Genomic DNA, 13,091 nt, shown 5'->3' with positions numbered 1-13,091 from the left:
AGATAAGGCCATCGAAGAGAAATTAATGAACTATTTGCATCAGTCTTCACAGCAGAGGATGTAATGGAGATTTCCACGCCTGAGTCATTCTTTCTAGATGAAAAATCTGAGGTACTGTCCCAGATCGAGGTGTCATTAGAGGACATTTTGGAACAAATTGATAAATTAAACAGGAATAAGTCATTAGGACCAGAGGTATTCACCCAAGAATTCTGAAGGAACTCAAATGTGAAGTAGCAAAACTACTAACTGTGATACATAACCTATCATTTAAATCAGATGACTGGAAGATTACTAATGTGAAGCCAAATTTTTTTTTTTAAAGGCTACAGAGATGACCTCAGCAAGTACAGGATGGTAAGCCTAACCTCGATACCGGGCAAATTGGTTAAAACTATAGTAAAGAACAGAATTATCAGACACATAGATGAATATGATATGTTGGGGAAGAGTCAACACGACTTTTGTAAAGGGAAATCTTGCCTCACCAATCTATTAGAATTCTTTGAGAGGGTAAACAAACATGTGGACAAAGATGATACAGGGGATATAGTGTACTTGGACATCCAGAAACCCTTTGACAAGGTCCATCACCAAACGCTCTTAAGCAAACTAAGCAGCCATGGGATAAAAGGAAAGATCATCTCATGTATCAGTAACTGGTTAAAAGATAGGAAACAAAGGGTAAGAATAAATGGTCAGTTTTCAGAATGGAGAGAGGTAAATAGTGGTGTCTCCCAGGGGTCTGTACTGTTCAACATATCCATGAATGATCTGGCAAAAGGGGTAAACACTGAGGTGGCAAAATTTGCAGATGATACAAAATTACTCAAGATAGTTAAGTCCAAAGCAGACTGCAAAGAGGGACAAAGGGACCTCACAAAACTGGGTGACGGGGCAACAAAATGGCAGATGAAATTCAATGTTGATAAATGCAAAGAAATGCACATTGGAAAATACAATCCCAAATATACATATAAACTGATGGAGTCTAAATTAGCTGTTACAACTCAAGAAAGATCTTGGCGTCATTGTGGATAGCTCTCTGAAAACATCCGCTCAATGTGCAGTGACAGTCAAAAAAGCTAACAGAATGTTTAGAACCATTAGCAAAGAGATAAGACAGAAAATATCATAATGCCTCTATATAAATCCACAGTATGCCCACATCTTCTATACTCTGTACAGATCTGGTTGCCCGATCTCAAAATAGGTATCTTTAAGGCCCTACTTAACCTGCAGTATTGCTGATCCCGCAATATTCGGCTTCCACCTCAATTTTTATTTTAATTAGCTTACTTTGCAGAATCCACAATTTTGCATACATTTTGAGGTTTGCAACACACACTTTTTTCCCTATTAGTACAGTAGAACCCCATTTATCTGAGCTGACAGTGGCGGGGCTCCCGCTGTCAGCCCTATGCATTAATAACCGTAATATAGTTACAGCAGAATTACTGGCTATCAAAAAAATTAGCAGGCATAACATAATACTTGAGTGTTTATATTCTTCCACCAAATTTTTCTTAAACAGGTCTTCTCTGACTTTTCCAAATTACCACAATTAATAAATGTCCATTATTACTTTTCCACGCTTTTCCATGTCTTGTCTGCAACTCAGAAGCAATTATTTGACAATCATCCCCCCATTCATGTAGGGCTATAGATATATTAGAATTGGAAAAGGTACAGAGAAGGGCAACAAAAATGATTAGGGGTATGGAATGGCTTCTGTATGAGGAGAGATTAAAAAGACTGGAAATTTTCAGCTTGGAAAAGAGACGACTAAGAGGGGATATGACAGAGGTCTATAAAATCTTGACTGGTGTGGAGAAAGTGAATAAGGAGATGTTCTTTACTCCTTCACATAACACAAGAACTAGGGGTCACCATCTGAAATTAACTGGCAGCAGGTTTAAAATGAACAAAAGGAAATACTTCTTTACATATCGCAGTCAACCTGTGGAACTCATTGCTAGGGGATGTTGTGAAGGCCAAAACTATGACAGGGTTCAAAAAATAATTGGATAAGTTCCTGGAGGATAGGTCCATCAATGGCTATTAGCCAAGATAGTCAGGGATGCAACCCCATGCTCTGGGTGTCCCCAGCCTGTTTGCCAAAAGCTGGGAATGGACAACAGGGGATGGATCACTCAAAAACTGCCTATTCTGTTCAATCCCTCTGAAGCACCTACCATTGACCGTTGTCAGAGACAGGATACTGGGTCAGATGGACCATTGGTCTGACTAAGTATGGCCGTTCTTATGTCCTTAATCTAAGTCTATTCTGGATCTCTTCCCTTCACCCAAACTAAAAATCTCAGCATGCCTTTCTAACATGTCCTCAGGACCACCCATCAACTAAAACTTAATAGCCAAATCGGAGCTTCTGAAACCTTCCTCCGCCTCACAATGAAGAACACTGCTATCATCGCTGTTACTGAAGCCCTTAATCTTTGCTTCCTTTCTTCAACTTGGCCCTCTCTTGTCTCTCACATACACTCTTCTTCAGCACAGAATCTCCAAATCCAACCTTTCCTCTGCCCAAATGGACTAATCTATGGTGCAAGCCCTGATCATCCCATGCCTTAACTAATATAATCACCTCTCCAACTTCTATGAGTCCAACCTCACCCCCCTGAAATGCATTCAACATTATGCGAAGTTAATGTTCCTGTATCACTCCACCTACTGGCTCCCCTTCTCCCACCATGGACACAAACTTCTCATCCTTACTTTCAAAGGAAACTTAGTTTAGCTCCACTCTGTCTGACACTTAATCTTATTGCAAGGTCAGCTCCTTCTTCACTCCACTAGTAAGGCCAGCCTCAATTGCCAGATTCTCTTCTCCTACAAGCATATTTATTGTCTCCTATGTTGCCCCTTGCAAGTGAAAAAATCTTCTAGGAAAAATCCATGTAGGAGGATATGGAAGTGGCTTTAAGTCCCACACCCCAAAGCTCACCTCTTTAATACACAGTAAACTGCAACCTGATAATGGCTAGACAGCTGGCAAATTGCACATGCTGCTCTTGATTGGCTAAGAGATGCACACATCCTATTTGTTAACCTGTCTCCCACACCTGGACTTGCTTGTTTGTCTCAGGTACCTGTTACATCTTCTCTTTTAGACTGTAAGTGCTTTGAGACAGGGAATATAGTTTTCTATATGTTTGTACAGCACCTAGCACAATGGGTCCCTGACATGGTGGGCCTCCTCCAGATGCTATCATAACATAATGTTTAATGCTACTTTCTGTTTCCAAGTTACAAGCTGTGTGGCTATACAGAATCCTAATGGTCCATGGAACTTTGCAATTACCCTCAACAAGAAAGGATTTGAGGAAGGTGGATATGGACCCTACTCCCCTAGAGATATACCTCTTTAAAAAAAAAAAATAAAGATTTACACAGAAAGGACAATGAACTCATTCTGAAGTTCATTTGCCCTTCCCTGGTGTCAGAAAGTACGGTATTCACTTTTGCTACAAACACCAAGTTACAACTTACACAGAACTTCCATTCAGCAGCTCCATTACAAAATTAAACCAGATTAGTTTTAACAAAGCATGCAATATTCTGATCTACTTACACTGGTATGTTAAAGAAAGAGGTCAGGATTTCCAGTTCAGTTGGAACTTGGAGAAGACTGCCTTTGCAGTGACATGTTGCCATGGTGAGAGTTTTAAAGCAAAACTACTGAGTAAAAAGAACTCTGAACTGCTAGAGATTCATTTCACTATATTTCTAAGTCAGCATGAAAATTCATGAGATTTAAACAAAACCTACTTATGTTTTCGAAGTTGATGCTTGCCAACTTTCATAATTTCTAGTGCCTGAATTGCTAGTTAATATCTATTCATTTATGTGCAAGTCTCTTGCAGAGGTCATAATCCTCTTCTAATATCATTCCCACAAATGCAGGCTGCCTAAAGACAAGAAGGATTAGGTCCTGTTAGTATAAATGAGGGGGATGACAGCAGGGAAGGGTTGCATATCTACAGCCCAATTTTCAAATCTGCTGCCGACGTCAGCAGGAGTTGCAGGTGCCCTCACTTCTGAAATCAGGCTACCAGACTATATGCCAAGAGTTTCAGAATAAAAAGGCAACGGAACACCAGGGTCTCTCTAAGTTGGAGTACATTTAGTTCTTGTGAAAGGTCCTAGTTAAACACCGAACTGGCAAAGCATCAGTAGCATTAAAGACAGGTTTCAGAGTAGCAGCCGTGTTAGTCTGTATCCGCAAAAAGAACAGGAGTACTTGTGGCACCTTAGAGACTAACAAATTTATTAGAGCATAAGCTTTCGTGGACTACAGCCCACTAGTATGCATCCGAAGAAGTGGGCTGTAGTCCACGAAAGCTTATGCTCTAATAAATTTGTTAGTCTCTCAGGTGCCACAAGTACTCCTGTTCTTTTAGTAGCATTAAAGCGTGCTTCCTCACACCGACGCGGAAAAGTGCATCAACCCTGACCTGAAGGAACCATCCCTCAGAGTGAAGACAGTCATCAGATGCCAGACAGCAGCACCCAAGCATCACAAACCTGGTTTAGATTCAAGCCAGCAACCTAGAGGTTAAAGGTTCCAATTGATAGATTTTACTTGCATTTTTACTTCTACCCACAAAATCACTAATTCAGACTGAATTCTGATGTCCATTTATGTTCCCAGGTAGGCAAGTGTCACCATTTGTGCAAGTCATTTTGACAGACTGAATAACCTGAATATTAGGCGGCCCTTAAAATTATCCCACAAAGCAATACATTCTTTATTCAACCAAACACTGAAGGTAGACCTGCACTAAACTGTTAAGGTCTCCAGCTACAACATGGATGCCCCCATGACTTGTCTAAGTGAACCCTGTTTCATCTTGCAATATAAGTGGGACTGAATTGGATTTTAGCCATGTCCCTGCAACATGCAGCCATCTTAGCCAAGGCTATCACTCTAGAAGGGAACACAGGTAAGTTTAAACAACGAGAAGTCCTTGTGGCACCTTAGAGACTAACAAATTTATTTGGGCATAAGCTTTCGTGGGCTATAACCCACTTCATCAGATGCATGGAATGGAAAATACAGAAGCAGGTATAAATACATGAAAAGATGTGATTTGCCTTACCAAGTGTGAGGTCAGTCTAACGAGACAATTCAATTGACAGCAGGATACCAAGGGAGGAAAAATATCTTTTGAAGTGGTAGTGAGAGGAGCCCATTTCAGACAGACTAACTCGGCTACCACTCTGAAACAGGTAAGTTTAGTTTACACTACAAGACTTTACCATTTTAGGGACAGTAGATAGTAACAGGTCCCTTAGTTCTGGTTTGTAATGCCCCTTATTTAAGACTTGTGTACACTTTTGTACCCTACAAAAATACCTATCTGTAGAAAAAGAGCAGCAGGGTCGGACTACGGAAGTGGAAAGCCCTACATTCACCACAATACAGTGCCTCCACTGTGGCTCCACACTCATGCTGTTGCCCTGTCCCCACTTGGAACGGCAGTGGACACGCTCCCCGAGAGACCGGGGCAACAGCATGGGACCCCTTTTCCCTCTCCAAGAGGGACAGCAGAGATCCCCAACCCTCAGGCCCAACAAGATCAGCAACAAGGATTTCTGTTTCCCCTTAAGAACGAAGACTGGTAGCAGGAATCAGGAGAAGAAAGTACTGACCAGATTGATCCAAAGGCCCACAATGAGCCCTAAACTAATCACATGAAGTTTCCTTGGAAAGCACCAATACTTTCTATTCATCAGAAATTGTGTGCTTACCATATTGGATTCAATGATCTCTTTAAAATTACAACACTATCCATGAAGTAAGTCTGCAGCTTCCTGAAAAACCAATACCTGCTTTTATGTTCAGTCTGAGATGCGCTGAAAGTGTGATTCAGCATTTATATCTGGATTTGTGTTTTAATGTAGAGACTGCAAAGAGCAGCGAAAATGAATCAATGCTACACAGATACTAGAGATTACTATGGGCACCTGCTTCCTTCCTTTGGAATCTGCAGATAAGACCATAGTCGCAGCTTTTCATGAAATTCTATCCTCCCTCAAAGAGGAGCCTGAACTAATGAAGGATGGCTCTGCATTACCCTTGCACACTTGAGTTTCATGGGCTGCAGTTTCCAGTGCTTTTGTTTCTCTATTACAGTAATTAGACAGTAGAGTCACTGTTCAGCTCTTAAAGTGCTAGTGTAAGATAATATCACTATCCAAAAAGCCAGATAAAAATCTTTTAGAAACACCTAATGCTTCTCACTTGTCACAGGTCAATGAAAGTCCATAAAGGGGGCCCAAGAGCCTCATGCAAGTTACTTCCCAAGATCAATGAAAGAGGGAAAGCAGTAGCTCATCTTCTATCAAGAACAGTCGTTTAACAGGAGCGAATTCCCTGTCTTTGCGCACCGTTTATATTTGAACTATGTCAAAAGCAATGATAACAAATTACAGATGTGACAGCCCACGTGGAAGGTGCTCTCTCATGTGAGTGTCACTAGTGATAAATGACCATGGAACATGTATTCAGCTATTTAGCTTATGATCCTTATGAACTTATTCCTTGTATGTAACTTATTCCTCACTTGAGCAAAGTAAGCAGTCATGGGATAAGAGGGAAGGTTCTCTCATAGATTGGTAACTGGTTACAAAATAGGAAACAAAGGGTAGGAATAAATGATTAGTTTTCAGAATGGAGAGAGGTAAATAGTGGTGTCCCCCAGGAGTCTGTACTGGGACCAGTCCTATTCAACATATTCATAAATGATCTGGAAAAAGGGGTAAACAGCGAGGTGTAAATTTGCAGATGATACAAAACTACTCAAGATAGTTGAATCCCAGGCAGACTGCGAAGAGCTACAAAAGGATCTCTCAAAACTGGGTGACTGGGCAACAAAATGGCAGATGAAATTCAATGCTGATAAATGCAAAGTAATGCACATTGGAAAACATAATCCCAACTATACATATAAAATGATGGGGTCTAAATTAGCTGTTACCACTCAAGAAAGAGATCTTGGAGTCATTGTGGATAGTTCTCTGAAAACGTCCACTCAATGTGCAGCAGTCATCAAAAAAGTGAACAGAATGTTGGGAATCATTAGGAAAGGAATAGATAATATGACAGAAAATATCATATTGCCTCTATATAAATCCATGATACGCCCACATATTGAATACTCCATGCAGGTGTGGTTGCCCCATAACAAAAAAGATATATTTTTGACTTGGAAAAGGTTCAGAAAAGGGCAACAAAAATGATTTGGGGTATGGAGTGGCTTCTGTATGAGGACAGATTAAAAAGACTGGAAATTTTCAGCTTGGAAAAGAGACGACTAAGAGGGGATATGACAGAGGTCTATAAAATCTTGACTGGTGTGGAGAAAGTGAATAAGGAGATGTTCTTTACTCCTTCACATAACACAAGAACTAGGGGTCACCATCTGAAATTAACTGGCAGCAGGTTTAAAACAAACAAAAGGAAGTATTTTTTTACACAATGCAGAGTCAGCCTGTGGAACTCCTTGCCAGAGGATGTTGTGAAGGTCAAGACTATAACGGGGTTCAAAAAAGAAATAGATAAATTCATGGAGGATAGGTCCATCAATGGCTATTAGCCAGGCTGGGCAGGGATGGTGTCCCTAGCCTCTGTTTGCCAGAAGCTAGGAATGGGCGACAGGGGATGGATCACTTCATGATTACCTGTTCTGTTCATTCCCTCTGGGGCACCTGGCATTGGCCACTGTCGGAAGACAGGATACTGGGCTAGATGGACCTTTGGTCTGACTTAGTATGGCCGTTCTTATAACATAGGAGGCAGGCTGCAAATTCTAATCTTCCTATTTCCAGATGCAGAATACATGCTGCCAACCACCAATACAGTTAACACAGGAAAAGAAAAGAAATCAAATCAGGAAGTTTATAATTTCCTGTGCATAAAGATATAATTATAACAGGTTCAACATCTCCATTTCCTAGCATGACTGTCACCAACATCCCCACCTCCATAAGGAAGGACAATAAAAAGGCTGGCATGAGGACTTACACTTAATCAATGGATAAAAAGCTCAGAGTCAGCACTAAACTAGAGACGTAAATGTCATTTTAGACTTAGTTAGCAGAATGAATCACAGATACCTACTGCATTTTTAAGGCATAAGTGAAAACATGCTCCTCTGTTTAGCTAAAATCGACATTGCAAGATGTAGAATGTTTTGTCTGTCATCTGTTTCAGTTCGTAAAAAAATATTTCAACAGCCACAACTTAAGTCAGCAGTGTAGACTTAAGTCAGCTCTCATAATGCAAAACAATATCAGTACCTAGTCTGGAAACGGTGTATCAAGGCAGATTGTATTAAAGCTAACACCAATCATAATGACAAAAAACTGCATTACTGAAATTGTAATGATCAATTCTTGGAGATTGTTAGAACATGGCTGCATTTTGCAAGTATACTGAGGTGCTGCTGTTCAAATACTTTACCTGAATGCAATGTACATTTGTAATTGCTACACACAGTAATGTTAAAAGTCTACATCTTCTGAAGGTCATCCAACTCAGATGAAATATGCACAGCAAGGTATGGGGAAGACTATAGAAAGACTTAGAGAACTTAAAAGTACCAGGCAAATAAAATTCAAAGGCTTGGGAAGACAAACACCTGAATGTTCAATTATACACAATATTCGAGAACATTAGTGAAGATTGGAATAAAAAAAAAAATTAGGCTGCTGTGAAGGACTACAGCATGAGAAAAATTCCATAATGGGGAAGTGGGAAGAAGGGGAGAGAAAAAAGGTCAGAATATTGTAGCTAGATAGCTTTATGATCATTAACATTTGTAGTTATGGAAGCTGAAGGCAAGTATGTTTTCAAGGCATAAATATGCCCTTCTTGTCTGCTTTTCCCACAACTGACTTAATGCCTTTTTCTATGCTGTCCCCTAAACCCTGAACACTCTCCCTATCCTGGTCCACAAAGCCACTACCCTCTGCTCATTCAAATCTCTCCTTAAAAAATGTAATTCTGTTATCCCTATTGACTCACTTGTGGGTATTTAAAAAGATAGAATTTGAGTCATGATCAGCACATGCCTAGTTGCATGCTCTTGCTGCTGTTTTACTCCTTCCTCGCTCCATTTCCTCCTTATTGTTCATTACTATCACTAGTAGAGTCTCATCTAAAAAGCAGACTGTTAACTGTCTGGGGCAGGGACCATATCTATTCTGAAAATAAAATGCCTAGCACTTTGAGGTGCAATTCCTGATAAAGCAATTCCTGTCTCTCCCTCCACATTCCTAGCCTTACATGTGCTTTAACAACAATCAAGACAATCCCTGAAGGAGGCAAATAAGTATTTCCCCCTACTTCAAGAGATTGAGAAACTGAGGCAGGGATTAAGTATTTCATTGACAGGGTACTGAGCAATTAGAACTCAGGTGTTCCTGCTCAAACCACATCTCATTTGTTTAGCACCACAGGTGACCAAGGTCATTATGGAAGCCTTTACCATCTCTGAAGAATCAAGATTTGGTCACTTCTAGAGATAGCATTACAGCCTGAAGGCGGGGTGGGGAACCAGACCGCTGCTTAATTTAATCTGACCCACAGCAAGTTTCCGCGCCACAGGCCAGAAGCCCCAAGCCTCAGGCCCCCACCTCCAGCAGCTCCCAGAAGTGGCTGCAATGTCCTGCAACCCCTAGGCGGAGTGGCCATCAGGGAAGCTCTGCAAGCTCCCCCCGCCCTCAGCACCAGCGTCGCAACTCCTATTTGCCAGGAACCGTGGCCAATGGGAGCTGCAGGGACAGTGCCTGCGGGCGTAGGCAGTACGCACTGCGCAGAGCCGCCTGGCCCCTCAGCCTAGGGCCCGGACATGGCGGCCGCTTCCGGGAGCAGCACGGAGCTAGGACAGGCAGGGAGCCTGACTTTGCCCCGCTGCACCACCAACTGGGAGCCGCCTCAGGTAAGTGCTGCCTGGCCGGAACCCACACCCCGAATCCACTGCCTCAGGTCAGAACCCCCTCCTACACCCTAACTCCCTCCCAGACCCTGCACCCCCACCCCCAGCCCTGAGCCCCCCCCGCACCTAAACTCCCTCCCAGAGACCGCATCCTCACCCCAACCCTCTGCCCCAGGTCGGAACCCCCTCCTGAATCCTAACTCCCTCCCAGACCCTGCACCCCCACCCCCCCTCCTGCACTCCAAACCCCTTGGCCCCAGCCCAGAGCCCCCCCACACACCCCAAACTCCTCATCCCCAGCCCCACCCGAGCCTCTGTGCCCCCCATGTGGGGCTGGAGCCCCGAGCACTAGCTCACTCCGCTGTAGGGGGAAGCCCTGAGCCTCTTCACACACACACACACACACACACAGGGAACTGTGTGTGGCCCGCAATTGATTTTTTCTGTGGGTCAATGGCCCCCTGATAGAGAAAAGGTTCCCCACCCCTGATTTAAGGAATGGTCTGATAGAAACAATTCCAGAAAAAATAAGAACAAAGGCTTGCAGCAAGAGCTGCCATTAAAAAAGCTAGTTACGGTAGGATGTTATGAGACTGAAGCATAGAGGGAAAAGAGCAAGAATTTCTCATTGCATGATTGGCTTTAAAAACAGATTGGTTCATTTCAGCACAGGATGTTATAACCCATTGATGATGACTGGGCCACGTTACTAACAGGCACCACGTAGTAAATTGGACCAAGATAGCTGGATGCAAGCAGACTCTTTACACCATGATACAGTTATTTGTATTTGTATTTGTAACAATAGATTAAGCAGTAACACTCCCTACATGATGAATTTAGAATGAGATATGTTAGAAGGCCTCTGTCCCCCACACGCTCACCCAGCCATACTATGGCAAATAGCAAAACAGAAACAACCTTTATTTTCCATTTGTCAGCAATTATGTCCATTTTGTCAGAATAGCTTTGAAAGTAACAGATTTTAGCTGTAGTTATTTTGTTGCAGCTTTGCAAATAGCCATCTAATAGAGCCCAATCTTATTTTTCATAGATTCATAGATTCTAGGACTGGAAGGGACCTCGAGAGGTCATCGAGTCCAGTCCCCTGCCCGCATGGCAGGACCATGTTGCTGGAGAAGACACTGATTATGATTTTCCCTAATTTCTCTAATGAATCAGTGTCCTGAAAGATAATCCTTCCAAGAATAACCTACTTAATTTTGCTGGATAAAGGATGGCAACTTCAGTTTATCAGTGATTCCATTTGGTCCACAGGTAGGCATGCTCCAGTGAGAGAAAACAGGATGCCTGCCATTCATGTCCTTGAGTGTGAGCTTCAGTCAGTACTCTCCCCAATTTAAATACAATTGTTCTCCCAAACACTTGCTCTGTGCTTATCAAGGAGATTCTCCTAGTAATAGAATCTGCTCTCACTGTGAAGATAGGTCATCAGCAGTTTGCAAGTTAAAAATAGCACTATATGCAACCATTTTATGCCCTAAGAAATAGTGTTTTGGTCATCCCTTCCTCCCCAGTTTCAACCTTTTTAGTTTCTTTTTAAAGCACCTAACTTTAAAGCTACTTGTATAGCTTGTCTGTGATGCACAGCCAGACCATATGTCAGGCTCTGAAGAAATTAAAATAGCATCAGTGTCCGATATTTATTGTCTCAATTATTTCATGTCATATTTGCCAAATTTACAAGTTGACCATTTCAATAATCACAAATTGATCTTGGGGTCAGGAAGTCAAGCTGGTTTCTTTCTGAGTTGTGCATCATTACCAATAACATTTCATAGTTAGAACTGAATAAAAACTTTTTTTTTTTTAAATTTTTGGCCAGTAAACCAGACAAATGCATCTATCACCACACAAAAGGACAAGAGTTGAGTAAGAGGGAGTTACTTTTAATTGGGTAATTTTTCCAACCACAGACACACTTCAAAAGTTGTGTGCTTATTTTTAAAAAGCATTTCAATTCACCTTAACATTTTAAGGAACCTGGATGGAAAGCACACAGTATTTTATTGCCACCCAGGAAACCCTAGTTAGTAGTAAATTGTACCACTGAACAAAATTCCATCTATTGAGAACTTCTGCTAGAAGACTAGGCAATAGAATTTCAATCAGGAGTAGCTGCAGCTGTTACTGTCCAACAAGCAGTGGGAAAGTCATTTATCAAAGGTTTCATTTCAACAGGACTGAAAACTCACAGAAGTGCAAATCCTGACTGAAAACTCACAGAAGTGCAAATATTGATATTTAACATTTTGTTAGCTCTTTTTCTGCATGTGGAACTCACTGTATATTGAAGATGATCATGATGTGGTATCAAGTATCAGAGGGGTAGCCATGTTAGTCTGGATCTGTAAAAAGCGACAGAGTCCTGTGGCACCTTATAGACCAGGGGTAGGCAACCTATGGCACGGGTGCTGAAGGCGGAATGCGAGCTGATTTTCAGTGGCACTCACAGTGCCTGGGTCCTGGAGACTGGTCCGGGGAGCTCTGCATTTTAATTTAATTTTAAATGAAGCTTCTTAAACATTTTAAAAACCTTATTTACTTTATATACAACAATAGTTTAGTTATATATTATAGACTTAGAGAAAGAGACCTTCTAAAAACGTTAAAATGTATTACTGCACGCAAAACCTTAAATCAGAGTGAATAAATGAAGACTCGGCACACCACTTCTGAAAGGTTGCCGACCCGTTATAGACTAACAGACGTATTGGAGCATACGCTTTTGTGGGTAAGACGAAGTGGGTATTCACCCACAAAAGCTTATGCTTCAATGCGTCTGTTACTCTATAAGGTGCCACAGAACTCTCTATCACTCTTTACGTGATGTGGTAGTTACTGTAATCATGTTTCATGCTAGGATATTAGAGTAGTTTATAAACATTAATTTTCATAAATGTTAAGGCCAGAAGGGATCATCTAGTCTGACCTCCCTGTATAAAAGACATCATAAAACAACATCCTTATGAGATAAATGCTATCTCTATGCTACATATGGGGAAACTGAGGCTGAGAGGCTAAGTGACTTGCCATTCCATGTTTTTTAGCTAAATTTAATAGCCCAGTTTGAAAAACATGGGAAATTGTCTCCACTAATGGAGGCAA

The 13,091-nt window shown here is 41.6% G+C and overlaps 1 protein-coding gene across 25 annotated transcripts in view; it reads right to left on the bottom strand.

Moving 5' to 3' along the window:
- MAP4 (microtubule associated protein 4) overlaps positions 1-13,091 on the bottom strand; it is a 251,893-nt gene that overhangs the window by 214,562 nt on the left and 24,240 nt on the right. Inside the window, exon 2 of one of the 25 annotated variants that reach the window (XM_065586669.1) lies at positions 12,268-12,470. The exons of the other annotated variants lie outside the window; for them this stretch is intronic. The gene's annotated coding sequence lies outside the window, so the exon portion shown is untranslated. The remainder of the gene's footprint in view (positions 1-12,267; positions 12,471-13,091) is intronic. 25 annotated transcript variants of the gene reach the window in all.

This window comes from Chrysemys picta, chromosome 2 (genome assembly GCF_011386835.1).
Source record: "Chrysemys picta bellii isolate R12L10 chromosome 2, ASM1138683v2, whole genome shotgun sequence".
Classification (NCBI taxonomy): domain Eukaryota; kingdom Metazoa; phylum Chordata; order Testudines; family Emydidae; genus Chrysemys; species Chrysemys picta.
This window is presented reverse-complemented; position numbering and strand designations above follow the sequence as displayed.